This window comes from Anas acuta, chromosome 2, assembly GCF_963932015.1.
Source record: "Anas acuta chromosome 2, bAnaAcu1.1, whole genome shotgun sequence".
Lineage (NCBI taxonomy): Eukaryota > Metazoa > Chordata > Aves > Anseriformes > Anatidae > Anas > Anas acuta.
In genome coordinates this window covers 102,137,688-102,163,883 of record NC_088980.1, presented here as the reverse complement: position 1 = coordinate 102,163,883, position 26,196 = coordinate 102,137,688, and the positions used below count along the sequence as shown (strand labels likewise).

The 26,196-nt window shown below is 35.6% G+C and overlaps 1 long non-coding RNA gene across 2 annotated transcripts; it reads left to right on the top strand.

Moving 5' to 3' along the window:
- Window positions 1-657: 657 nt before the first annotated feature.
- On the top strand, window positions 658-24,798 carry LOC137851785 (uncharacterized). 2 transcript variants are annotated; one of them, XR_011093469.1, is made up of 3 exons: window positions 658-814; window positions 17,083-17,207; window positions 23,192-24,798. It is a non-coding gene; the product is annotated as an uncharacterized lncRNA (long non-coding RNA). The 2 variants fall into 2 exon arrangements; XR_011093468.1 differs by lacking the exon at window positions 23,192-24,798 and adding an exon at window positions 21,486-21,624.
- Window positions 24,799-26,196: the final 1,398 nt, after the last annotated feature.

Below are 26,196 nucleotides of genomic sequence, written 5' to 3'. Positions count from 1 at the left end.
TGGGATCCAATGAATGATCAAAACTTCTGGAAAGAAGGCTACAGTAAATACTGTAAATAAAAAGTTACTTGGGACAGTAAATACAGACAAGACACAAACATTGCAAATCCTTTTATTTGTGCATTTATTTCTGCATGAGTTTTACAGGTATCTATGCCTTTAACAAGTAACCGTCCTCTTACATGAGGACGTCCTTTGTTACATGAACTAAGGCAGTAATTTGTGTTGGCAACATCTGCAGGTGCAGAGTGCACCTTGCCCAAACCTTGCCCAAATAGTAGTTTAAGTAACTTAAGGCTGGCAAGAAAGGCCACCTATTTTTTTTTTTTTTTGGTGCAAACAATAAAATGATGTAGGATTCTGAATGCCTGAATGCTAGTGCAGTGAGTCATGTTCTTTATTTTTTTTTTTTTTTTTTTTTTTTTTTGCTGTTCATGTGCAAGATGCAGTATGTACATATGGAGAGAGAGAGAACCACCTGCTGGGCTTTTTAATAGGTATAATCCCACCTGATTTACTGTTGTTTATGACCTTGTGTTAGTTAGCTGCTGTAGATAATTCACTATTCATGTTAATTTGGTATGCCTACAAGTTATTAAATAACTTTAGTAAATATTAAAAAAAAAAAAAAAAGTTCTTGTGGTTCTTGTGTTTGACTATAGTCATATTTTAGAGAGAAAATTGCCACATTTGCTTGGATTTCTAATCTTAGAAGACTGTTCCCTTCCAAAGGTGTAGAAATCTTACATTTTTCTTAACAGCTCCCTGCAGCTCCTGTGTTCATTGTCAGTGAACAAAAATGGAGGATTTCTAGGTAAGACTTACGTGAGCAGAAAGAACACCATGCAAATAGTTAACACCATCCAAATAGTTAAATATTGATGCCTTGTAAAAATGATTAGTAGATAAATGTTCTTATCAGGTAGTATCAGCTTTTAAAACAGTAATTAATTTTCCTTTATCTGGGTACTGTAACAAATTCCAGCAAGGGATATGTATGTGTCTATTGATTAAAAATACATACTGTAAGTGTTAAAAGTAGGTCTTGAGCTGAGAATTTTACAGATTTTCTATTAATCTCCCCGACTTAACAACTGTTCTGATTAATTTTCAAAATCATTTTGAAGATGTATTTTGAACCTAGTGGGTCGTAATTATAAGCCAAGTTAAATCCACATTTGTGATTGAATCCCTCCTCTATTCTTCTAGACTCATAACCTCTCCTCAATTATCATTATTCCTTCCTGTATCACTTATAGTAGTTTCTGGTCAGAAAGTGCAAATGTTCTGATTGTGTTCTTAGAAAGATAAGTAACTTTTAAAATAATTTGTTAAATAATTATTTGATTTTATATGGAAATTTTGAACTAGTCCATACATATGGTAACACAAAGCAGGAAACTTCACATTTCCATGTGCACTATAACTATTAAAAAAAGGAATCACAAAGGAAAGAAGACCATAGGAAATAAATACTTTGTTCACTCCTTTCTGTTTCCAAATGAATCTCATAGTCATTTGTCTTTCAGTTACTGCACACAGCTCCAGCAGAGACTTTTTGACTAGCTGTTCTTATTGCTGCTCATTCATATTATATAAGAAATTATCCCCACATAAAAATTGAGATTCTTGTTAATTACATCTGCTGTAGAAAATGTAATTTGTCCCTTTTGAGTTAGATTGAGTTAGAGTTTGAATTAGGATTTCCAAACCTGTAGATTTGGAAGTGTATAAACAGTATAGATCAAGACTTTATGACTCTCCAAAGACAGAAAAACTGGAATTATTGAATGAAAATAAATAAATAAATAGATAATAAAAATTGAACGCAAATCCTTAGCAGATTAGAGAGATAGCTTTCTAATAGATTTCTTCTTCTGTGTCATTAAAGAAATATGAAAAAAAAAAAAAAAAAAAAGTAATGAAAGGGGGAAAGGAATTATGCATAAAAGAAGAATCAAGAGAAAAAAATGAAGAATAAAGAAGAAATGATAACATTTGTTAGGACATTGTCAGAGGGAATAAAAAAATGGTGTAAACATTAGAATCTTCTCCCAAAGGCCCCAGATAAAAATGTCTGGAAGCTGGTGACCCAGATAAAACATGAATGAATACAAATGATCATCTGTGAAGGGCTGGAGATAATCCAACATGAGGATATGGCAGTTTTTGAAGTCAGTGATTAATCAGTGAAAGCATCTGCCTCTGGGGCTGCTGATTACAGATACATGCCTACAGTTCAAAGGAAGAGCAGTAACTATCCTGTAACAAGTAAAATTTTGGAGGATAGAGGTTAGTCTCAGGTAAAGCTTTTCATCTCACTAGTCTGTCATGATTCCTTCTTGCCTTTTCCATAAAGAAAATTGCCTTTCCCAAAGGTTCCTGAAATCACAGACTCAACAAATTTCCTGATAGAAACTAGTGCACTATGAAACAGCTCTTTAGGAGCAGTAGAAACTGTAGGGGTTTGTTTTGTTTTGTTGTGTTTTTCAGAAAAAAATATCAGGAAGTGAGGACTCTGTTTTCATGCCAATTGTTGAAAAGAACTTTGTAATTTCACTGCCATTATAAACTTCATAAAGATGCTTATACCTTTGTTAAAAATTAACCAAGTTTGTAGGAGAGCACTTCACTTGTGTTATATATATATATATATATATATATATATATACATATATATTTCAGGAAAGCCAGTGTTATCTATTTCTACATGTCTCTTCCTTCACCTTTCTGTCTTTAGTGATATCGTCTAAACCCATGTCCTGGTTTCCGTTGAGATAATTTTCTTCATGGGGACTGGTATGGTGCGGTGTTTTGGATTTAGGAGAAAAATAACATACTGATGTTTTAATTGTTGCAGATTAGTGCTTAAATGGAGTCAAGGACTTTTCAGTTTCTCTTGCTTCCCTGCCAGCAAGGAGGCTGGGGGTGCACAAGAAGCTGGGACAGAACCAGGACAGCTGACACAAACTGTCCAAAGGGATATTCCATACCATATGGCAGCATGCAGAACAATAAAATCTGGAAGGAGTTGGATGGAGGGGAGAGGGCACTGCTCAGGACTGTCCGGGCATCATTTGGCGGGTGCTGAGCATTTTCATTGTGCATCACTTGGTTTCTATATTAATATTAATATATTAATATTAGTGTTGTTGTTGTTATTATTATTTCCATTCCTTTTCTGTCCTATTAAACTGTCTTTATCCCAGCCAAGAGTTCTGCTTCAGCTGCCTCCCTCCCTCCTCTCTTCCCCCTCCCTGTTCTCTATCCTACCCCTGTTCTCTCACCCATCCCCTATTCCACTGTGGGGGAGTGAGCAAACAGCTGTCTGTTTAACTGCCTACAGCTAACCACAACAATGTGCTATATTGCTTCATCTTTAGCCCCTGTTGACTATACCTTTCCTGTGATGTTCCTGTTAAACTTGTTAACTTAAATGTAAGGGTCACCTGTCCTTGTCATTAAGAGGCACCCTGTCTTAAAGAAGTTAAAGTCCAAAGAGCAACATATCAAAGAGGTTAACAGCAAATGAAATGGTGCGTTTCAGTGTTACTTTGGAAGTTCATTAAAATTTAGTACCTGTTATTGGTATTTTCAAGATCTCAATTTCCATTGAATCATCTGATTTTGCCTTTCTAGTTTCGTTAATAATTCAAAAACTTTTGTTTTCAACACCTCATGTCAGCATCTCTGCCAGCATCATGTTAATAATTTTAACTTCACTGGAATACATATATATATAAAAAAAGATTAGTACAGACACAGATTTTGAAGCATAAATTCCAGCCTTACAATAGTGATCAATGAAAAGAAATGTATTTTCGACTGAGGGACACTTGTAGGCTAAAGAGGATGTTAATAAATAAATAAATAGATAAAAATCATATTTTTAAGTATGCTAAATAAAATCATATGTTTGTACTGCAGAGAACATTCATATCATGTTTAGCTATAAAATGCAAGCAGATCTTATCATGGAAACATACCATAGTTTGTTATTACCTACTAGTTAGTATCATATTACCAAACACTGACATTTAAATGGTGATAAACAGAGTGATAAAATGAGTGATAAAATGTGAGAGAAAAAGGAGGGAAAAAGAGAGACTATGTGTAAACCTTTGTGTTCTGATTCTGCTATTAGTTAGGCTTATACTAGGAAAGGAAAAATCACCCCAGAAATAGTAATACTTTATCAAAATTTCCTTTTTTGTTTGTTTGTTTGTTTGTTTGTTTTTTCATTTACACTTACAAAATATATTTCATCTCTGCAGAGATGTCATCCACGATTCCTATGTTCTCCATGTGAAAATTGTTTATCAAAAGAGAAATAAAAACATTTTCATAAAAAGAAAAAAATGGCTGTCATACATGTAAAATTAGCAAACTCCACCAACCTTTCTTGTTCCTTTATGCACTCAAAAAGGAAATCTTTTCATATTTTAGTAGACTCCTCTTTAGGCTGAAAAAAAAAAAAAACAAAAAAACAAAACAAAAAAAAAACACAAAATGTTTGGTGATAGGATGGAAACTGCCAGACAAACTTCAATCCTGGATATGGGGAGAGCAGACTTCAGGCTGTCAGGGGGCAAGTTAGTAAGCTACCCTCAGAAACTGCTTTTGAAGACATTGGGGGTCCAGTGCTGGTCAATTTTTAAGAACCACTTAAGAACACAGGAACAAGTAATTTAAAAACGTCAGAAATCAAGCAGGTGTGACAGAAGTTCAGTTAGGCTGAGCAGGGATCTTCTAGATCTTATGTAGAAAAAGAAAGTGTATGGCCTCTGGAAGCAAGTTCAGGAGGGCTACAGAACTGGTCCTTGCCATTGTAGGGAAAAAAATGTGAGGGTCAATGAGAGTTGAAGCTGGACAGTACTGTGGGGGACAATAAAAAGTTCTGCTTTAAGTATGTTAACAGCAAAAATAGGAGATAACATTGGTCCATTACTTGGTGAGGGTGGTCACCTCACAAATAAGGATGTAGACAAAACAGAAATGTTTAATGTTTTCACCTCTGTCTTCAACATCAATGATGAGCCCCGGGACCCAAGGTGCCCTGAGTTGGCATGGTACTCAGAGAGCTGGCTGATATCATTGCAAGACCTATCTCAATTATTTTTCAGTAGTCTTGGGAATCTGAAGTCCCTGTCAACCAGAAGCTGGCAAATGTTGTTCCAAGTTTCAAGAGGGGTAAGAACCCCTTAACCAGGACCCTGGTAATTAAAGGCCTCACTTCAGTGTCTTGTAAAATTGTGGAGCTTATTCTGGGAGTTATTGAAAAAGATCTGAAAGACAATGCAGTCCTTGGTCAGAATCAACACAGGTTCATGTGGAAAGCAGAAAGTCCTCTTTAACAAACTTAATTTCCAATTATAACAAGGTCATCCACCTAGCTGACCAAGGAACGCCAGCTGATGTAATCTTTTTGGATTTTAGCAAAATTTTCAATACTGTTTCTCACAGAATCCTTCTGAATGAAAAGTCCATCATACAGCTAGACAAAAACATAATGCGATGGGTGAACAATTGGCTGATGAGTTAGGCTCAAAAGGTGGTTATATTCAGCTAGCAACCAGTCACTGGTGGTGTTCCCCAGGGCTAGTTCTCTTGAATGTTTTTTATAGATGATCTGAATGCAAGACTCAAATAAATACAAATTAAGTTTACAGATAACATTGAACTGGGAGACTCCATCAAGGGTAGAGAGACTTTGCAGAGAGATCTCGACACATTAGCAGGCTGGGCAATCACCAACATCATGTAGTTGAACAAGAGCAAATGATGGACTCTGCACCTGGGACAGGGCAACCCTGGATATATGAGGAGGGTAGAGAGCAGCTTTGTGGGAGCCAGCATTTGTTATTGTTAGTTACTGTTACCAGTCATTGTTAGCCAGCAGACAGAAGTGCCTGCTCTACTTGGAGCTGGTGTGACCTCACCTTGAGTAGTGTGTAGTTTGGGGTGTCACAGCATTAGAAAGACTAAAAACTATTAGAGAGTGTCCAAAGGAGGGCTACAAAGGAAGCTATGATCCTTCTCAAGTACCCGTTTCATCAGTTTATAGAAGTATAGAAATATTCACACTGAATTTGTTTATCCATTAAAAATAATAATAATAATATTAGCTGTCACTCCAATGATTACAGAACAAAGAAAATATTTAAATTTTGCATAAAGTTTTTGCACATTTTACTTCCTTTCAAATGTAGAAGGAAAAATTGAATGACATCAGATTTTTCTGAAGAGGGAATTTTGGGAAATCTGTCACAGGGACTAGAAGATAGCACGCTATCAGTAACAAATCCCAGACTTATTGCTAGTCACCCACAGCTGTGCTGTAATTACGGCTTCTCTATAAGGTGTTTTTGAAATACGTTCTCTGGCAAAGCCAGTAATAACTAAGAGACATGGAATAGATCTATGTGAATAAAAAATATCTGTGGGACAACATCGCACATCTGTGAGGTTCCTGCTCTGACAGCCACTTAATTGTTCCTGGTTTCTGGATTGCCTCCCTTATGGAGTCACCAGCTCTTGCTGCTTCCTGACATTTAGGCAAACCATCAAAGAAAATCTTGGAAGGAGTCAGTAAGCTTTGAAGAATAAGTAAGCTATCTTCTTTTAGAGATACCATGTCTACTAATGAAACTTCCATTACAAATAAATAAATAAATAAATAAATAAATAAATAAAAAGGAAGAAAAATATTGCTTTTTTAGCTAAAGAGAGAAACCAGACACATTTTTGATGGACACAATCTTTATGGGGAAATTAGATGCTAGCATTTTAAAGAGAACTCATGAAGTAATTGATTGTAATTTTTCCTCTGAAATGTTTCTGACAATAAATGAATTGTCAAAATTGAAATCATTCCCACAAAAGTATGGTCTTGATTAAATTCTCAGTCAGATTGGTCAGATTAAATTCTCAAAAAAAAAAAAATATATATATATATATATAGAGAGAGAGAGAGAGAGAGAGAGAGCAAATTTAAAATTGTCAAATCATTCAACTTCCCACTTTAAGTAGGAAACTTCTATATTAATTTGTAGAAGACTATTAATCTATAATGTTTGTTTCAGATGATAACATCTCTATATTAAAAATTATAAACTATTCTTGTTGTTATCATTTTTATATTCCTGATATTTCTTATTCCCTTTGGTTTACTAATTTTTGTATGAAGGAAAGATTAATTATTTACTTTGTGGATAAACTCCCCTGCACACTATCGTTTATTTGTATTGTTATATTTGCAAAAAGATAAAAAGTAAAATGTACTGAACATGAAAAAGAGTAAAATGGGAGAGAGATCCTTAGAAAAAAACACAGTAGGTCTGGATGATTTCAGAAAATCAATATTGAATATTGATATCTGTATTTTTATTTACATATGTTATTTATTTATTTATGGTAGATCTTGTATTGCAAAGGTAGTTCTATGTTATAATGTTTATGAGTGAGTAATCTAGTCCCTGGTCAAGCAGAGCCATTTTATCCTTCAGGTTTGACATCTTTGTTCTAATAGGATATTGATTTCTATCACAGGAAAATTAAAAATGGTCAAACTTACTTATTTTCAAAGTATTTATATTCAGCATTCAGACAGATAATGTTTAATGTTGATAGAAAGCACAGTTCACCTTTTGGAAAATAAATAATCTATTTAATAATTAAAATATTTTTCAGGAAATACTTTATAACATGTAGGATTGAGTATTTATTTTATTTTAATTGTCTTTCTCATTTTCTTTATATTTAGTTCCACTGAAAAAGTATAAAAATTGGTGCTATAGCAACACCTGGATACACAGGTGTCTTATGATAGATCTTTACTCTTTCGTCTTTTCTATAAATGCCTGAGCTTGGGAGGAACAGAAAAAAATAAGTAAACATAAACAGACTTAGTAGAATGTAAAAAGAGGGAGTTGGCAAGTTCCAGAAAACAAACAAACAAACAAACAAACAAACAAACCAAAACAAAAAAAGCTCTTAAAATCTATTTTCATTTAAGGAAAATATTGTAAATATTACTACTAAATATTACTGAAATATTACTGAAAAAAAAAATATATATATAAGAAAGTATTTCCCAAAGTTATTTCAAGGAAAGCTTTTTGTTTGTTTGTTTTTCCTTTTTTTAACACTTCATCTTCTATTTATTTTTACATATGTTTTACTATATGTATTCACAATCTTACCAGTATGTAAACCTTTTCCATATTTGCAACAATATAATGAAGCACCATTCTGGCAACATCACTTTTTCAGGCTTGGTATGAAAAATCTTATCACTATATCTTATCTTCAGATTTCATGTTATGTGTAATCCAAAATTGTTGCTTTTTACTCATATTATAATACTCTTGGAAGATTTTGTGAATTCCAACATGTAAAAGCTACTGAAATAGCCTCACATAAACTTGGGTTAGTTAAAATATCTACATTGTGCTTTTTCAAATAAGCTGAGGCGATCGGCTCTGGGCAGACACGTTCTGCAGCAGAGTGGGGGATCAAGGTGGTCAGGGCTTTTTTTCAGGCATGGAGGCCACTCGAGGCAATTAAGGGAGCCTCCAGGACCTGGCAGACCTTGCGAGGGAGGCTGACAAGGTGCGGGTGGAGCCAACAGCACCCCCTCCCCTGCCGTTCAAAGGCAGCCCCTAGGGAGCTGGGTGACCAGGACAGGCAAAGAGGGTGTGGCGCAGCAGTTCGTGCAGGCAGGGTGGGAAAGGAGGGCAGCCTCACTGCTCTTTTGCAGCAGTCTTTCCCATCGATACTTGTAACCTGCTCATGAAGAGCCCAGCCACGGTATCCAGCAGGCAGAAAAAACATGGCCTCTGCATCTCTTGTGGCCTCTCCAGCCAGTCACCAATGTGGCTACTCAGACAGAGGTCTCGGGGAAACATGCAGCTGTCCAGGTCTTGGGCTGCAGGGTGTGCCTGGGTCTTTTGTCGGTATGTGACAGCAGTGGGTATGCCTGTGGGAGGTGTGCCCAGTTTGAAGAGCTGCTCAGCCAGGTAGTGGAGCTTTGGGAGAAGGCGAGTAGGCTCAGGAGCATCAGGGAGTTAGAGAGGGAAATTGACTGGAGGAGATGTGCTCTGTCTTCTCTGAGACAGGTTCATGAGCCTGCCACAGCAAAAGTGTCTCCTGCTACACAGAAGACAAAAGTTCCCTCATCCCGTCAGGCAGTAGGAGTCAGTACACCTAGTAGGCACCTAGGCCAAGGGGGGGGAATGGAGGAAGGTTCCTGCTCAGGGTGGTAGGTGAGCCCTGTCCCTGCCGACCTCACCTTCCCATCTACCCTTATACAACAGGTATGACTCTCTAGAACATGACAGTCAAAATAACGACACAGGTGAAAGCCCATCCCAGTTGGAGAGGGTGCCTAAAGCAAGGCAACCTACCCCCTGCATTGCTACAACTTCTGTTAAGAAAGAAAGGTTATCGTCATGGGGGACTCCCTTCTGAAAGGGACAGAGGGCCCAATATGTCTACTGGACCCAATCCATAGGGAAGTCTGTTGCCTTCCTGGGGCTCGGGTGAGAGACATTGCTACGAAAGCCACTTGCCTGGTACGGCCCACCCGCTACTGTTTTCTTTCAGGCTGGTAATGATGAAGTAGCAAGTCTGAGAGCAATCAAAAGGGCCTTTAGGGCTTTGGGGTGACTAGTTAAAGGTTCAGGGGCACAGGTTGTGTTTGGGGGGATCGATGCTGATAAGCAGACTTGTCATATTAATACGTGGCTTTGGAACTGGTTCAACCAGCAGAACTTTGGGTTTGTTGATCATGGGAAGGTCTATGTGACACCAGGCCTGCTGGCACCAGATGGGATGTGCCTTTCTCAGAGGGGGAAAAGGATTTTTGCTCAGGAGTTAGCAGGGCTGATAGATAAGGCTTTAAACTAGAGTCAAAGGGGGGAAGGGATAAAAACAGGCCCACCGATGATAAGCTAAGGGATGGTATACTAGAATCAGAGGGACTGTGTGCTAGTGAGGTCCTTCGGTCTGCTCTACAAGGTGCTGTGTGTGTGGAGGCACATTTGAAGTGCTTCTACACAAATGCACACAGTATGAGGAATAAAATGGATGAGCTAGAATTGTTGGCCCAGTCCCACAGTTATGACATCATCAGCATAAGCGAAACCTGGTGGGATGAGTCCTGTGACTGGTGTGTCACAAGAGATGGTTACAGGCTCTTCAGGAGGGACAGGCAGGGTAGGTGAGATGGGGGCGTGGCGATGTATGTGAAGCAGGGGCTGGACTGTGTGGAACTTCAAGTTGACAGTAGCAAAGTTGAGAGCCTCTGGGTAAGGATTAAGGGACAAACAAATAAAGGGGATGTCGTTGTGGGAATCTATTACAGACCATCCGGACAAGATGACAACGCCGATGAATTATTCTTTGTGGAACTAAGAGATGCCTCGAGACCAACTCCCCTTTTCCTTATGGGGGACTTCAACTTGCCATACATCAACTGGGATCACCACATGGCTGACATGAGCAAGTCCAGGAGTTTCATAAAACACCTAGATGATGACTTCTTGGTGCAGGTGCTAAGGGAGCCAACTAGGAAAGGTGCCCTCTTAGATCTATTGCTGGAGAACTGAGAGGGTCTTGTGGGGGACATGGCAATTGGCGGCCATCTTAGTCATAGTGACCATGAAGTGGTTGAGTTTAAAATTTTTGGTGATAGAAGTAAAAGTGCCACCAAAACTTCAGCCCTAGATATGGGGAAAGCAGACTTCAGGCTGCTCAGGGAACTAGTTAGCGAGGTCCTCTGGGAAACTGCTTTTGAAGGCACTGGCATCCATCAGTGCTGGTCAGTCTTTAAGCACAGTCTTTACGCACAGCCTCCTAAAAGCACAGCATCAGGCAATTCCAAAATATCAGAAGTCAAGCAGGCAGGGCAGAAGGCCGGCCTGGCTGACCAGGGATCAACTACTGGAGCTTAGGTGAAAAAATAAAGTCTACTGCTGCTGGAAGCAGGCTCAGGCAACATGGAAGGAATACAGGGACACTGTTTGCATTTGTAGGGAGAAAATTCATGTGACCAAAGCTCAATTAGAGTTGAAGCTGGCCATGTCTGTTGGAGACAATAGAAAGGGTTTTTTAGATATGTGAACAGAAAAAGGACCAAAGAAAACATAGATCCACAACTTGATGGGGAAGGTCACCTCACAGACAAGGACATAGGCAAAGCAGAGACGTTTAATGCCTTCTTCACCTCTGTCTTCAATACTGACGATGGGCTTCAGGACCCAGGGTGCTCTGAGCTGGAGGACCATGACAGTGGGAACGATAAACGCCCAACTGACCCTGAATGTTTGCGGGATTTGCTGCTCCACCTGGATCCATACAAGTCCATGGGTCTGGATGGGATTCATCCCAGGGTGCTTAAAGAGCTGGCTGATGTCATTGTGGGACCTCTCTAAATTATTTTTCAATGGTCTTGGAAATCTGGAGAGGTCCCAGTAGACTGGAAGCTGGCAAATACTGTACCAATGTTCAAGGGCAAGAAAGAAGACCCTGGCAATTTCAGTCCCTGGCCTGTCAGTCTCACATCAGTGATGGGTAAAATTATGGAGAAGGTGATCCTTCAAGTTATTGAAGCACACCTGGGGGACAATGCAGTCACTGATCTCAGCCAACATGGGTTCATGAGGGATAGGTCCTGATTAACAAATTTGATTTCCTTTTATGATAAGATCACCCATCTAGTTGATCAAGGGAAACCAGCTGATGTGATCTTTTTGGATTTCAGTAGTTTTTTACATGGTTTCCCATATGATCCTGTGGGACAAAATATCCAGCATACAGCTAAACAAAAACATCACACAATGGGTGAGCAATTGGTTGATGGGCAGGGCTCAAAGGGTTGCGGTAAATGGGGCCACATCAGGCTGGTGGATGGTCACCAGTGGGGTCCCCCAAGGCTCCATTTTAGGGCCAGACCTCTTCACTGTTTTTATAAATAGTTTAGATGTAGGACTAAAAGGTGTTTTGAGCAAATTTGTTGATGATACTAAGCTTGAAGTAGCTGTGGACTCTGTTGAGGGTGGAAATGCCTTGCAGAGAGATCTGGACAGACTGGAGAGCTGGGCGATCACAAACCGCAAGAAGTTTAACAGGAGCAAGTGCTGGGTCCTGCACCTGGGACAGGGCAACCCAGTCTGTCATCACTCAGTCTGTACCTCTGTATACGTACAGACTGAGTGATAAGATGCTGGAGAGTAACCCCATGGAGAGGGATCTGGGGGTTGTGGTTGACAGCAAGTTGAATATGAGCCAGCACTGTGCCCTGGCAGCCAGGAGGGCCAACCGTATCCTGGGGTGCATCAAGCACAGCATTGCTAGTTGGTCAAGAGAAGTGATTGTCTCACTCTGCACTGGAGCAGCCTCACCTCGAGTACTGTGTGCAGTTCTGGGCACCGCAGTACAAAAAGGATGAAAAACTGTTGGAGAGTGTCCAGAGAAGGGCTACAAAGATGGTGAAGGGCCTAGAGGGGAAGACGTAAGAGGTGCGGCTGAGGTCACCTGGCCTGTTCAGCCTGGAAAAGAGGAGGCTGAGGGGAGACCTCATTGCGATCTACAGCTTCCTCATGAGGTGGAGTGGAGGGGCAGGCACCTATGTATTCTCTTTAGTCACCAGTGATAGGACCCGCGGGAATGGTGTCAAGCTGAGGCAGTGGAGGTTTAGGCTAGACATCAGGAAGAGGTTTTTCACTGAGAGGGTTGAGGCATACTGGAACAGGCTCCCCAGTGAAGCGGTCACTGCACCAAGCCTGTTGGAGTTTAAGAAGCGTTTGGACTGTGCACTTAGTCCCATGGTCTGAAATTTTGGGTAGACCTGTGTGGTGCCAGGAGTTGAACTCAATGATCCTTGTGGGTCCCTTCCAACTCGGGATATTCTATGATTCTATGAGCTAAAACTGTTTGAAATTATGCCTAATTTTCAAGATTAATGATTTTGGAAACTAGTGTTACTGCTACAGAGGTATGATTCTTGTAGTAAGGTTTATTGCAATGTATTTCAAAGTCTTTAGGATTCAAAGTAATCTGGTATCCAAATATTTTTTGAAATGTAAAAATAAACAAACAAACAAAAAGTTTAAAAGCGGAAAATTCTTTGGCATTCAATCTGTAATCACAAATTAATATTCAGCAAAATACTTATTTTTATCAGACAACTGATTTGTTTTGCTGTTATTTACAATGTTTTCTTTTATTCCATCTATATTAAAATAAAAAACTGGGCTGGAAATGTGATAATTTAAAATAAAATTTCTTATTACCTAGATTATGAACCTAACTTTAAAGTCATAGTTACAGATTTCATGGTTGCTCATGGACAATGTTAAATACATACATAAAATTCGTATTTATGAAAGCAGCATTTTACTCCTTCATTTACTTACGTCACAGAATAAATGTATGTACTTTTATATTTTCTCTTTTGCCCTGTTTGTATACTGAACTTAAAAAACAAAAACAAACAAACAAACAAACAAAGAAACAAACAAACAAAAAAAACACACTCTTACTTGGTAAAAGTTATAAAGTAAGCAGCTGTTTTAATTTTAATTGTTTTATCCCAGCTTCTTTCCTGAAAAATAGGGTTGTAAATGCATAATGCTAGGAATAGTTTGGAAAAATAAGATGTTATAGTGTAGCGGGGAAACCAGCCCCTAGTAATCCGTATGCTGACTGACTTTTTATTTCGTAATTATATTGAATCCATTCTTAAACCTTTGGTTTTCTGGGCAGTGACATCTTTTGCATAACATACCATCATTATGCCTTACTAATACATCATTTACATGACAGCTCCAATGGCATGCTGAAGCAACAGCTCATCAGAGCTTCAGCACACTGATGATTTATCACTGTAACATATCATCAGAAAGAGGCACACTAATAATATATGATTAAAAAAAAAAAAAGAAGAATATTATGCAGAAATGTAACTAGTAAACTTTGAAAGCATCATCACTGATGTAAAAGTGTTTATATTCTTGCACAATGTCACATTATTGTCTCCTACATGCTGTGTCCACTCACCATGAAGCTCTATGCACATACAAGGTTTCAACACTGTAGTACAATATCTTCAGCTTGTGTTGTCATGAGACAAAGGTTTAACTGTGCTCAAGCATCTGATTTAATTCTCATCTCTAATAACATAACAGTCATAACAGTATGGACTATATGATGGACTAGTAACATGATTCTGAGAAGTGCTCTCAGCAATTATATCCCTAAATATGATGCAGTCAAAGTGGACTGTGGCATTTACATGTATTATTACTAGTTACAAGGTCAAAGTAAATGGCATAGGAAACATAAAATGAAAACTGGATACACAGACAATGTATTGCTTTAAGATTGTCTGCTAAATATGTTCTTGCATTTGGAAAACTTTGCTACAGTATTCAGTTTTTTGGTCTCAATCTTATTAACTTCTTGAGTAACTTCTTGGGAACGCTGCTCCTTTTCTGTAGAATATTTTGAGGTACCCAGAAATCATTCTTAATTCTTATGTATAATTTTTTGAAACATCTCATCCTTTTATATTATATTATTGTATTATTAGTGAGTGATATATAAAAAAAAAAATCCAATACGTGTAAGAAGCTGGATATTCCCAGCTATCCAGATGAATCATTCTAATTGAAAGAGTCATAAAAATGAATTGCTAAAGATGTTCTCATTAATTTATAGACTTTTGTTTTGTTATCTGTTAGAAAACATCAGCAGACCAAGATAGCGATAATTGGAGAAGAATGTATTATATAAAGATATATATATATATATAAATTATATATATTTATAGATTATATAAATATAAAACCACCACATAGAAGCAGACATATGCACTTATGCACATACAGACCCAAAATTCATATAACAGCCAAATCAAAATTATTTGGTACCCAAGAATGGAATCATATTTCATTAGTTAACTGACCCAGAGAAAAATATTTTCTGCATTACTTATGGAGACCATTTAGGAACAAGTACAATGCTTATATATCTTCAACATAGTGTACATAACTTGGCTAACTAATCCATTTATGCTAATCTATTTATTTAAAGCATTTAAATCTAAATGACCTTTATAAATCAGACCTTTTTCTGTTTTCACAGATTTTTCTCTACAGAACCTTCCATTATGGGCCATCCTTTGTTTAACTGTTTTGTAATCACTGACAAAAGTAAAACTATTTTGGTGGTACCTGCATGTTATCTACAGTGGTAACTTTAGAATTTAAGACCAAAATGGACAAACCTTATAGTTTCACCTGAACTGCTGATTTGAATTTTTCTGTGCACCAACAAGATTTTTTCTTACAGTTCTAATCTTACTCTGAGATATCACACAGAGAACAATAGAGGAGGTGTAATGTTTTCCTTCTCTAAGGATCTCTACTTACATACATATATAGATTTAAACTTTTTTTTTTTTTTTGGGGGGGGATAGACTTATTTTTTGCTGTGTCTCTTTCTGAACTCTCCTCATGTTGCAGGTTTGTTTTGTTTTTCTGAGAAATTACAATTAATATATCATTCCAAACCAATGCTAGGTTCGGTAAGGTCAAAAACCTCCCATAATCTTGAGTTCCATGGACCTGTTCTTTGCCAGATCTATAGTATTATCTTTCACTTTATTCAACATCCACAGTTTATTCTTCCCTTTGCTCCCACAGTTCAATTGTATTCAATTTAATTGTTACTTTTCTTAAACTCAAAAAGAAAAGTTTCCATTTCATTACTACTTGACATGGTATTACTATTTTAACATAAAATTTGAATGACATGTTTGGTAGGTAACAGAATGTTTAGCTTAGTTAAGCTATTTCATGCTACTTGTATTATGGAAATAATGCAAATGTGTTGGTTTTGTTGTTGTTTTAGTTGTTCATTTGTTTAAATTCAGTATGGCTAGTGAAAGTGCATTTTATTTTACTGTCTTAATTTTCTTTGGAATGTCAAAGCATTTTAATCATCTGACCTGTTTTTACTACCTTATTTTTGGGCAATCCTCCTGAAGAAAATAATTATTTAAAATAACTGAAATTACTGCAATTTTACTGCAATCTGCAGTAAAATGATGAACATTTTCAGGCCCCATCTTTTCTCAACAGGATTCCCTGACCAATTCTAGAGGTCACCAGTAGAGGTGATTTTTCTTGAGCAGTGATTCAAAATGGTTTAAATCTTGGCATATACTGAGAGTTTGTATTTTTGCTTTTCTATGCCATGTTGCAAAAGGCACCAAGGAGTCCCGGGGTTCTGTCGTTTGTTATCTGTGTGCTGTCTTTAGGTGTTCTGGATTGACTAGGTAATTCAGGTTTTCATTTCTGTCCAGAAAAAATGCTGATTTACTCAGCTTTTCAAGATATAGAAACTCTAGTGTTATCCTAAGTTCTTTCTATTTCTATTCTAAGTCCAGTAGTACTAGTTGGAATAGATAAATTATGAACAAGACTAAATGAAATGAAATTATTCCACTCATGTTAGCACCACTATCAAAGAGTTTCTAATTAGTGATGAATTAACTATACACAGGAATAGGAACCTTCTGATGACAAGGACAAAAAAGAAAAAAAAAAAAAAGGAAAAAAAATACCTGCTAGGATAAGGAACAGTAGCATATAATAGTTTTAACACTAATTGATATATTTGCCTAGTTAGTTTCCTGCTATCTCTTTTATGACTTAAACTGCTTTGATGGATCACAATCAAACAACATATTAATCTTTAGCCATATAAATAGATAAACATAGAAATAAAAAATAGATAAAAAGATATAAATACATCTTTTCATATGTCTAAACACAACATATAGTCATATCACTAGATCAGGACCATCTTTTATTATACATTACTTAATGGTCTCATAGTGCCATTAAGAACAATTTATTTTCTACACACTCAATTAATTTTGATTTTCTAGCTTTTTAGCTCACTCTGTTGTTATCCGTGCAGGTTTGGTAATAATTTTAAAACATTTCTTGCCTTATAAAACCTTGTTTACCCTTGAATTCTCTTTGCTTAACAAGTTGTTTGTTCCTTTTACTATAGTTGAGTTCTAAACATACAAGACTCCAGTCTGCTAACTGTGCCAAAATTGAAACTGAATCAGCAAATGAAATTGCTTTGACATCTACAATACTGGAAACATTATGCTTTTCAAATCCAAACTGAAGGTATTTCAAGATTATTTTTAGTTCCATAAATTTGATTTATTAAATTAATGCATATCATATTTCATTTGAGAATGTTATCTCTAGAGATCCCTCCAGTTTTGGGCTCCCCACCACAAGCAAGAAAACAACACAAGACACAGCTTCTTCAGCTGAGTGAGCTCAGCTGAGGGATACCAAGACAAGTATATGTCTTGCAAGTAGAGTCTGAGAGAGCTGTAGAAGTTTGGCCTGGAAGAGAGACTGCTCTGGGTAATCTTTATTGCTGTCAGCATCCATGTATACAGACAGGATCAGAACAGACTCTTATTGGAATGTCAAACCGTAGGACAAAAAGCAGTGGGTACAAATTGAAACATGGAAAATTTCAATTGCACTAATATTTATTTATTTATTTACTTACTTACTTACATGAACGCGATCAAATATTGTCACAGGGGCCTAGACAGGGTGTGTCTTCAACTCTGGAATTCTTCAGGTCTGACCTGGACACAAATCTGAATAACCTGTTTGGATTAGACCTGTTTAATCAGGTGACCAGACCAGATAGCTTCTGGAGGTCCTTTCCAACTTAAGTTATTTTAAGATTCTATCATAAATATCTCTTATTCTCAGACTCCTAACATGCAAATAAAACAGTACTGGGAATTGTTGTTTGTCTGCACTTCCTTTTTGAACCAACTAACTCTACACAACATATTAGATTGAAGATTAGAAGATTTGTTTCTTGTTTGGTTCTGTGCATGTAACTTTCAGGAGAGTGAGTATAGCATAGCATTTAAAATTAGCTGAATTAGAAACACAGAACAAAACACACATAAGAATAATGACAATAATAATAAAACCTATAGCTTGATGAAAGTAACTTTGTGTCAATTCTTGGGTAATAAAGATTGTGAAGAAGGAATGATATGGCCTACCTGTGCTGCTAGAGGCATATGTGGATAAACAGCAGGGAGGTTGTGCAGCCCATATCCTTACTTACAGGCTTACTTACTTACTCATCCTTACATATCCTTACATATCCTTAACTTAAGTTGGTTAGAAAGAACTGCTGGAACTAATATTGTTGGGCTCAGTTAAAAATCCAGTTTTGTGCCCAGCCCAGGTTCCTTACCAATGTGTCAGTAAAGAAGGAGGAGGTTCATTTATTTCCCAGATACTTCTAAAACTGTCCCTTCTGTTAAGGTACTACAGCTTTTGGTAGAGGGAAAGTTTTAGCATGCAGTTCATACAGACTGGGAAGGGAAGGTTGGTCACACAGAGTTTAGAGAGGATTAAAATATGGCTAAGTAAGTTTAGTTCATCTTTATATGTTATCATGCGCCATTTGTGTTGTACTATTGCAAATAACTGAAAGGTAAACATAAACCACTAACTTTCAGTTTTAGTAGCGTTTTCCATTTGCGTTGCATTCACTTTGTACTGATAGCATTATTAATCAAGGAGGACAACAGAGGTCTGTTTGTTTGTTTGTTTTAATAGTTACTATTAGTAAAGTCAACATTTGCTAACAGATGCCAGGCAATTATCATAGTTATGGCAATTTTCAATATTCAATATTTCAAAATTCAGGTAATAGCATGAATAAATGGGATAAAACTTAGTAGCTAATACTACTCACTTTTTACAGTGACCACATTGCTTTATTTTTAATGTGATAGACATAAAATTACCAGTCATGTAGCCCTGCAGCAGTTGCTGAATATTATTCAATAAAATGCAGATACTGTTTCTAATATCTGCTTGTTATGTTCATTGTTTACAATACATCCTGCTCAGAGATACAGAAAGATTATGACAGAAGCTACATGTGACATATTTGTTTTATGCTTAGGAATGCTATAAAAATAAACATGCTGTGTACCAGTTTTCCTTTTTAATTTTGATTCCAGTGTTTGGAAAATTATGTTTTTAATCAGTTTCTCTCACGAGTGTTTTCCAAGGACTTTATTCAGATATATTTAACAGCATGACAAAATGTAGCTTTAAGAAGCATTTGTTGCCAAAAATTAAATTCTGAAATATAATTATAGTTTACCTATTATCTTTCAGTGCACAGTATGACACTGTGCTATGCATGAAGAAATATGAAAGATAAGAGAATATAAAAAGGAATGTCTCCTGTAATGGGATTACAAAATCAAAACAGACTCTTATGTAAATTTACTAATTGCTACAAGATTCTCCTAAAGTGGGATGTTGAAGAAAATCAATGATTACATTTTCTAAGTTTCATTACTAAATAGGGAGTGAAGGAAAATTTTTAAAACTGTGTTTTAAAAATTATGTCAAAATAGGCTAAGGTAATCTAGATATTTCAAATAACATCTCAGATACTTTTACTAATGGCATTCATCTTCAAATCTTTTACTCTTTTATGGCCCTATAGCCATTCATGTTCCATTCCCTACACCCATATAGGTGTCATAGAATCATAGAATCATTAAGTTTGAAAAAGACCTCCAAGATCATCTGGTCCAATCATCCCCTTACTACCAATATCACCCGCTAAATGGTGTCCCTAAGCACCAATTCCAATAATAATAAAACCTATAGCTTGATGAAAGTAACTTTGTGTCAATTCTTGGGTAACTTTGGAACACCCCCAGGGACAGTGACTCCACTACTTCCTGGGCAACCCGTTCCAATGCCTGACTACTCTGTCTGAGAAGAAATGTGTCGTAATTTCCAAATGGAACCTCCCCTAGTGAAACTTGAGGCCATTCCTTCTAGTACTATCTCTGGTTATCTGTGAGAAGAGGCTGACCCCCAGCTCCCTGCCACTTGATTTCAGGCAGTTTTAGAGAACAATAAGGTTTCCCCTGAGCCTTCTCTTCTCCAGACTAAACAACCCCAGTTCCCTCAGCTGTTCCTCATAGGACTTGTGTACCAGACCCTTCACCAGTTTTGTTGCCCTTCTCTGGACATGTTCCAGGGCCTCAATTACCTTTTTGTAGTAAGGAGCCTAAAACTGAACACTGTACTCAAGATGAGGCCTCACCAGAGCAGAATACAAGTGGACCATGCATCAGAGGACTGCATTTCAGCATTATAATGATACCAGTCAAAACAGAATGATACTTTAGGTTTGCATGCACAGAGCATTAGTTCTGTAAGGGAAAGGGGGGCTGTTGCCTTGGTTCAAAGGTTAAATCTTCTTTAAAGAAGGTTCTAAATTCTATGCTATCCCAATTTGCCAATAATAATTATTGGCATTATTATGATAATAAATTATCGCAATCTGCCAAAACTCACCTACATATCAAATGTCATCTAAATGACTACTGGTGTTTTGTTCAAGGAAAAGTGTCATTGAAATGTTCAGAGTTATATATTTTTACATATATGCATATATATGTTTATATATTTGTATATATTTATAATAAATTTCTGGTTCCAAATAAAGTTTAAAAACCATGGTGTTCATAAACAATGAAGCTGTTTCCATTTGTGAAAGGTGAAGACCTATATAAAGCCATTAAATATTTTTTGGATATTTATTTACATTAAAAGTGTTGCCTGTGTTACCAACTGTACATCCATAGCTTTCAACACCTAGAAAAGATATTAAAGGACAACCAGCATTCTTTCCCTACAAGAAATAAGAAAGAAATTTTTTTATTTTATATGAGTTATTTTCTATCGAAACAATATTAAGATGCCATCAAGAAAGAATATTATAGTTTCTTCAAGGAAGAAAACAATACCACACTTTAAAAATGAGTACATTTATAGAGTAACTCACAGAAAAGGAGAGCAGTTATCATGTCTGCATGGAATTTCTTTACAGTGTTTAGAGACTTCATCTGTTTGCCTTTAAAACAATATTTAGGAATTTACTTCTTGCCCAGATTTCTCTCCCCTTGTTTCTGTTTCTTGTTTTCATTTACTCTGAAGCATGGTAGCTTCTTTATAGCTAAAGTGGGACATCGGTGAATCAAGTTACATAACATTAAAAATATTTTGGGCTTTTCATTTCTGCACTTTCCTCACCCAGCCAGATTCAACCATGGTGTGGAACCAGTAAGAAATTTTTGTGGATGGAATGAATAATTATTGTTGGAAGTGTTCTGTCACATCTTTTTAATTCCTAAGATAAATGAAATATTTATATATTATATATAAAATCATATATATATACATTATATAGAAATATATATTAAATAATAATATTATATATAAGGTAAGAGCTATAAGCAAATGGAAACTGTGACTTTAATGTATTTCTGATATATTTTGTTCTTCCTATAACATCATACATGTGTGTTTTTTTTTCAGGTTCTGTGTCCTATGCCAACATGTTTGAGTGTTCAGTAAGATGTAGAAACACTAAATAAGCTAACATTCTATTGTTTTATGAAAGAAAGTTGAAAAAAGTTTATCAGAGTGCACACAGGTCTTCAGAGGTCTTTTTTTTTTTTTTTTTTTTTACTCCTTCAATTTGTTTATAGTTTTGATGATTATTTTGTATTGCTGCGTGGAGTCATAATAGAAAATAATAATTTAAGTAATTCCCATTCAAATTCAATAGTTCTAAATTAAAAAAAAAAAAGAAAACAAAAACAAAAACAAAAACAACATTCTGATGTTTTCAACATTATTTAAAATCTTTTTGTTACATTAATTTTACATTAATTTCATTAGTTTATTTGGAAAAAAAAGTCTGAAATTGAAAGTTTGACACTAAAAAGAAAATCCATATTTTTACTTCCATCTTTTCCATCTCATAGTTTATATATATATAGTGTTTTTAAAACAGATTGTTTGTAAAATTTAAGTTTGATCACATGAATAATATCAATGGGAAACAACAACAACAACAAAATCAGTCTAAACTATTGTTACCATTTCCATTATTATTATACCTAGTGATTTGGTTTTGAAAAAAAAAAAAATTGGTAGCATACATGTTACTACTTTATTGCAAAGTAAACATATTTTTACATAAACCATTAAAATTTATTAATGGTTGACAGCAAAGAACACAATCACTAAAATTCTCAAAAATTCTTCGATAGTCTTCAACTGTATTAACATTTTAAGATGTGAAATATATTTGAAACACTAATAAGAACGTATTTAATTAAAACATCTCAGCTGAGCAGAAGTAACTTCCTTCTAGAGGGTAATATTATCTTGCACCACCATTTCTATTAGTATATTATATGTAGCATATATTGTTGTAGCATATATATATGCTACATATGTTACATATATATTATTATACATTATTATGTTATTATACATTACACATATATTATTATACATATTATACATATATATGCATATATGTTGTAGCATATATAATTCCTACATGTTCTTGTTGATTCTGCAATGATCTACCCACGATTGTTTACCTTCTTTTGCAGAATGCAGAGATGTAATTACATTATCTATTATCTACTTTGAGAATGATTTATTTATATGAAGAAAGTCACTCTTACCTCATGACATTGATTATTTACAGACAAGTCTCCTGTTAACAGTAAAATCATATCCTTTAGTATTTTACAAATATTGAAAGAAGAATGAAATAATTTCTCAGATTTCATTTAAGTTTTCATCCCATCATCTTCAAAACAGAGGAAGAATAATATGTTGCAACACTTTCTATAGGGTAGAGAAGAAATATGGAACTGATGGGCTAGGACAACTGTGTGATGGAGCATTCATTTCAGTAGCCATTGGATAGATGTTATTTTTTCCTTCTATCACTAAGCTATTCTAAGTGGTCTCATAGTCTCAGTTGTTGGGTACCCTGCAGTAGAGAGGCCAGTTGTCAGGTTTTATGACAACCCTGGTAGCTACAGATGTGGAACTGGAGAGTCAGGCTCCTAGCAAAGTTGCACATCCTCCAAAATATTTCTGCCTCTTAGTGCTGTGACTCCTACATTCCATGTATTTTCCATTCCCTGTATGTTTGGGCTGTCCATTTCAGGTTCCCTCTAACAAGCGCTTACTCTGTATTTTCTCACTGTTAACAGGAGCATCTGTGAGGGTTCCTACTCTGAAAAGCTAGAAGTCTCCTTGGAAAAAAAAAAAAAAAAAAAAGGCTGTGGCACCGTAAACACTCAAGGAAGACAGCAGGCATGTGGCTACTCAATGAGCAGTGCAGAAAGCAGTCTGGGTTCAGGTACTGTGCTGTCTCCTCCCCTGTCTTGACAAAAGGCTTGTACTCTGCTGTTTCTCACTTGTTTCCAAGTCATACTGGAAGTGTTTTTAATACAATTAAACTGAAGGAAGAAAGAAGAAATGAAGAGGGAAAGCACCAACTCAAATATTTGAGTTGATTTGTTAAAATAATATTATGTGGTGGTGAGACAATATTGATAAACTTTGTCCTGATATAAATCTATATTTAGTGTCATTTTGTTTGGTTGCATTATAGAGTGTAAGTATTTATTTGAGTTTGTGTGAAGAATTCATTTGAGTTTATGTGCAGTTAGAAAAAAATACTATTCTTATAATTAAAGAACATATCAGGTTTTCTATATTTCTGGTTAATGATCCACTTGCTTTGATATGATACTGCCCTGTGTTTTGTGTCTGGTTATTGACATAAAGATTCTTACTATATATTTCTGCAAAGGAATTTTAGCATAGAAATGTCCTTGAAAAAAGATTTGTGCTAACAAAGCCAGCAGTTTTAATTCTGGAAAAGCATAGCACAGTTTGTGGCATCTCAGGGAGTGATGTTTTCAAACACACAGAATAAAAGTTTCCTATTCTTCATCTATTTCAGTAGAGACTATAGAGGTTTGCTCAAATCCTAATACAGCATTAGGCAGTAATATGGCAGCTTTTGCATATTAACTAAGTTTTATTATTAACTTTTAGTTCATTTAAAAAAAAAAAAAAAAAGGAAAGAAAAAAGTTGCTAATGCCAATGTAGTTGTGTTGGAAAGAAAGGAGCAAATGACTGTGAAATTCTGGAAATAAACTCAAGATTTTTCCTTAATGTTCACATGTTTCAGAGAGTACTCAAGCTCATTAACTTTCTTTTTTTGAACCTAGAATCAAATGGCTTGTGCAGAAAGGGGCACTTAGATGATATAATTTAGATATGTAAAATCTGATAATTTTCTTCCTCACTAGTTCATTTCCACTTAGGGCTCAGTAAAAGTAGAACTGCCTATCAAATATTCATTGTACACTGAACAATTCTATTTTTTGCTGATGCTTAAGCAAAATTGATTGAGCAAGGAAGATAAATATTCCTTTCTTAATGCAATTGGCTTGCTTCACCCTCTCCAAAATAATATCAGGGCTTCCAGATTGAAAGCACCAAATTCATAACGAGAAAGAGATTCTAGTTTCATAATATAGCTAACATAACGCCTTCATTACATATATATATACATATGTTAGTATTTTAAGTTGATAGTAGTTAATGAGAAGACTCTGAGACTTTCCTTCTAAATTAAATATGCTAGTAGTCAGTAATAGCCATTGGGATAGCAGAACAATTTTCTTATGAGACAAAAATCTTTTTTTCTTGAACAAACCTTGTTGCTGCCTTGTCTACGGGAAAAAAAATAACATTAGAGCCACATAAGCAGCATCAAATATGATCAACAATGAAATACATTAACGCATATGATTTTAACCCTCATAGAGAGCACAGAATCACAGTATCATGGAATTGAAGGGGTTGGAAGGGACCTTGAAAGATCATCGGGTCCAAGCTCCCTGCCAAAGCAGATTGATATAATACTGGTAATACTCTAATCTTTACATCTCAGATTCCTTTCCTTTGTATTCAATTTATTTAATTGAATTTTTGAAATTTGAAAAAATTCTATTTATTCAAAGGTAAACTATGCTAACAGTAGAAAATGATAAATCAAATCCATCTCTTCTATGCCAGCCCCAGGGTACCAAGTTTCAAATTGCACTCTTATTTCTATTCTCTAATAGAAGAGCTAACAAAAATTCCAGCCAAAGATCAGCTCTGAAATGTGGAATTGTGAATTTGAAATATATATCTTGAACTGTCTCCTGCATGGAGCAGCCTTATATCTCCTATTTTTTTGCCTGTGATAAAGGATAGATTTACTCTTTTATTTTATTTTATTTTATTTTATTTTATTTTATTTTATTTTATTTTATTTTATTTTATTTTATTAGCAATGGGAAGATAACATTATAATATAATACCTTCTAACACTCTCAGTGACTAACATGATCAATTAGATGAACCATGGCAGAACTGATAAATACTCCTGGGAAATGGAAACAGTTGAAAAACAACAATGAGAATTTTGTAATTGCATAAAATCTTGAATGGAAAAAAATGACATGATTTCATACATCTCCTTTTCTTGATATTTCTTTGATAATTCTTATATTTACCAATGTTTCTTTCACCCCTTCCACCCTTTTTCAACTATTCCATCTTTATTTTAAACACTTTCTTCTTTGTTACCATTCCTTTTCCCTTTCCTGTTTCCTTTCCTCCTTCTCACATCTTTTTTTTTTTTTTTTTTATGTTCTCCAACTTCATTTTCAATGCTTCCCTTCTCTCATGTACTTCTCTCACGTGTACTTTTCTTTTGAAATGTTACACTGCCTATTTTATTCTTCAGCTTTATCCTGTTCTTGTTTACACTGTCCTTTCTACTTGTCCCTTCAGTGAGAAAAAATTACATTAAAACAAATGCTGATCATATTAATATTTGTCTAACTGGATTTGAACTGTGACCCTTCTCTCTATTTTCATTTGTTAAATAAAACCCATGATACCACATTTTGCAAGTCCTATGCATAACCTTGGAGAATATGGGTCTGCATTATTAATGACTTTTTGAGCAAAATAAGTATGTGTTCATGTAGATTACTTGTTAATTATGCTTGAAGCTAGCAAAGTAACTTAAAAAAATCTCATAAACTGCTTTTAGATTTTTTTATATATATATTTTTTTTACGATAAATCTCCTAAAGCTTTATTTTCAAGACAGCACAAGGACACTGAAAGTTCAAAAGAACTTGT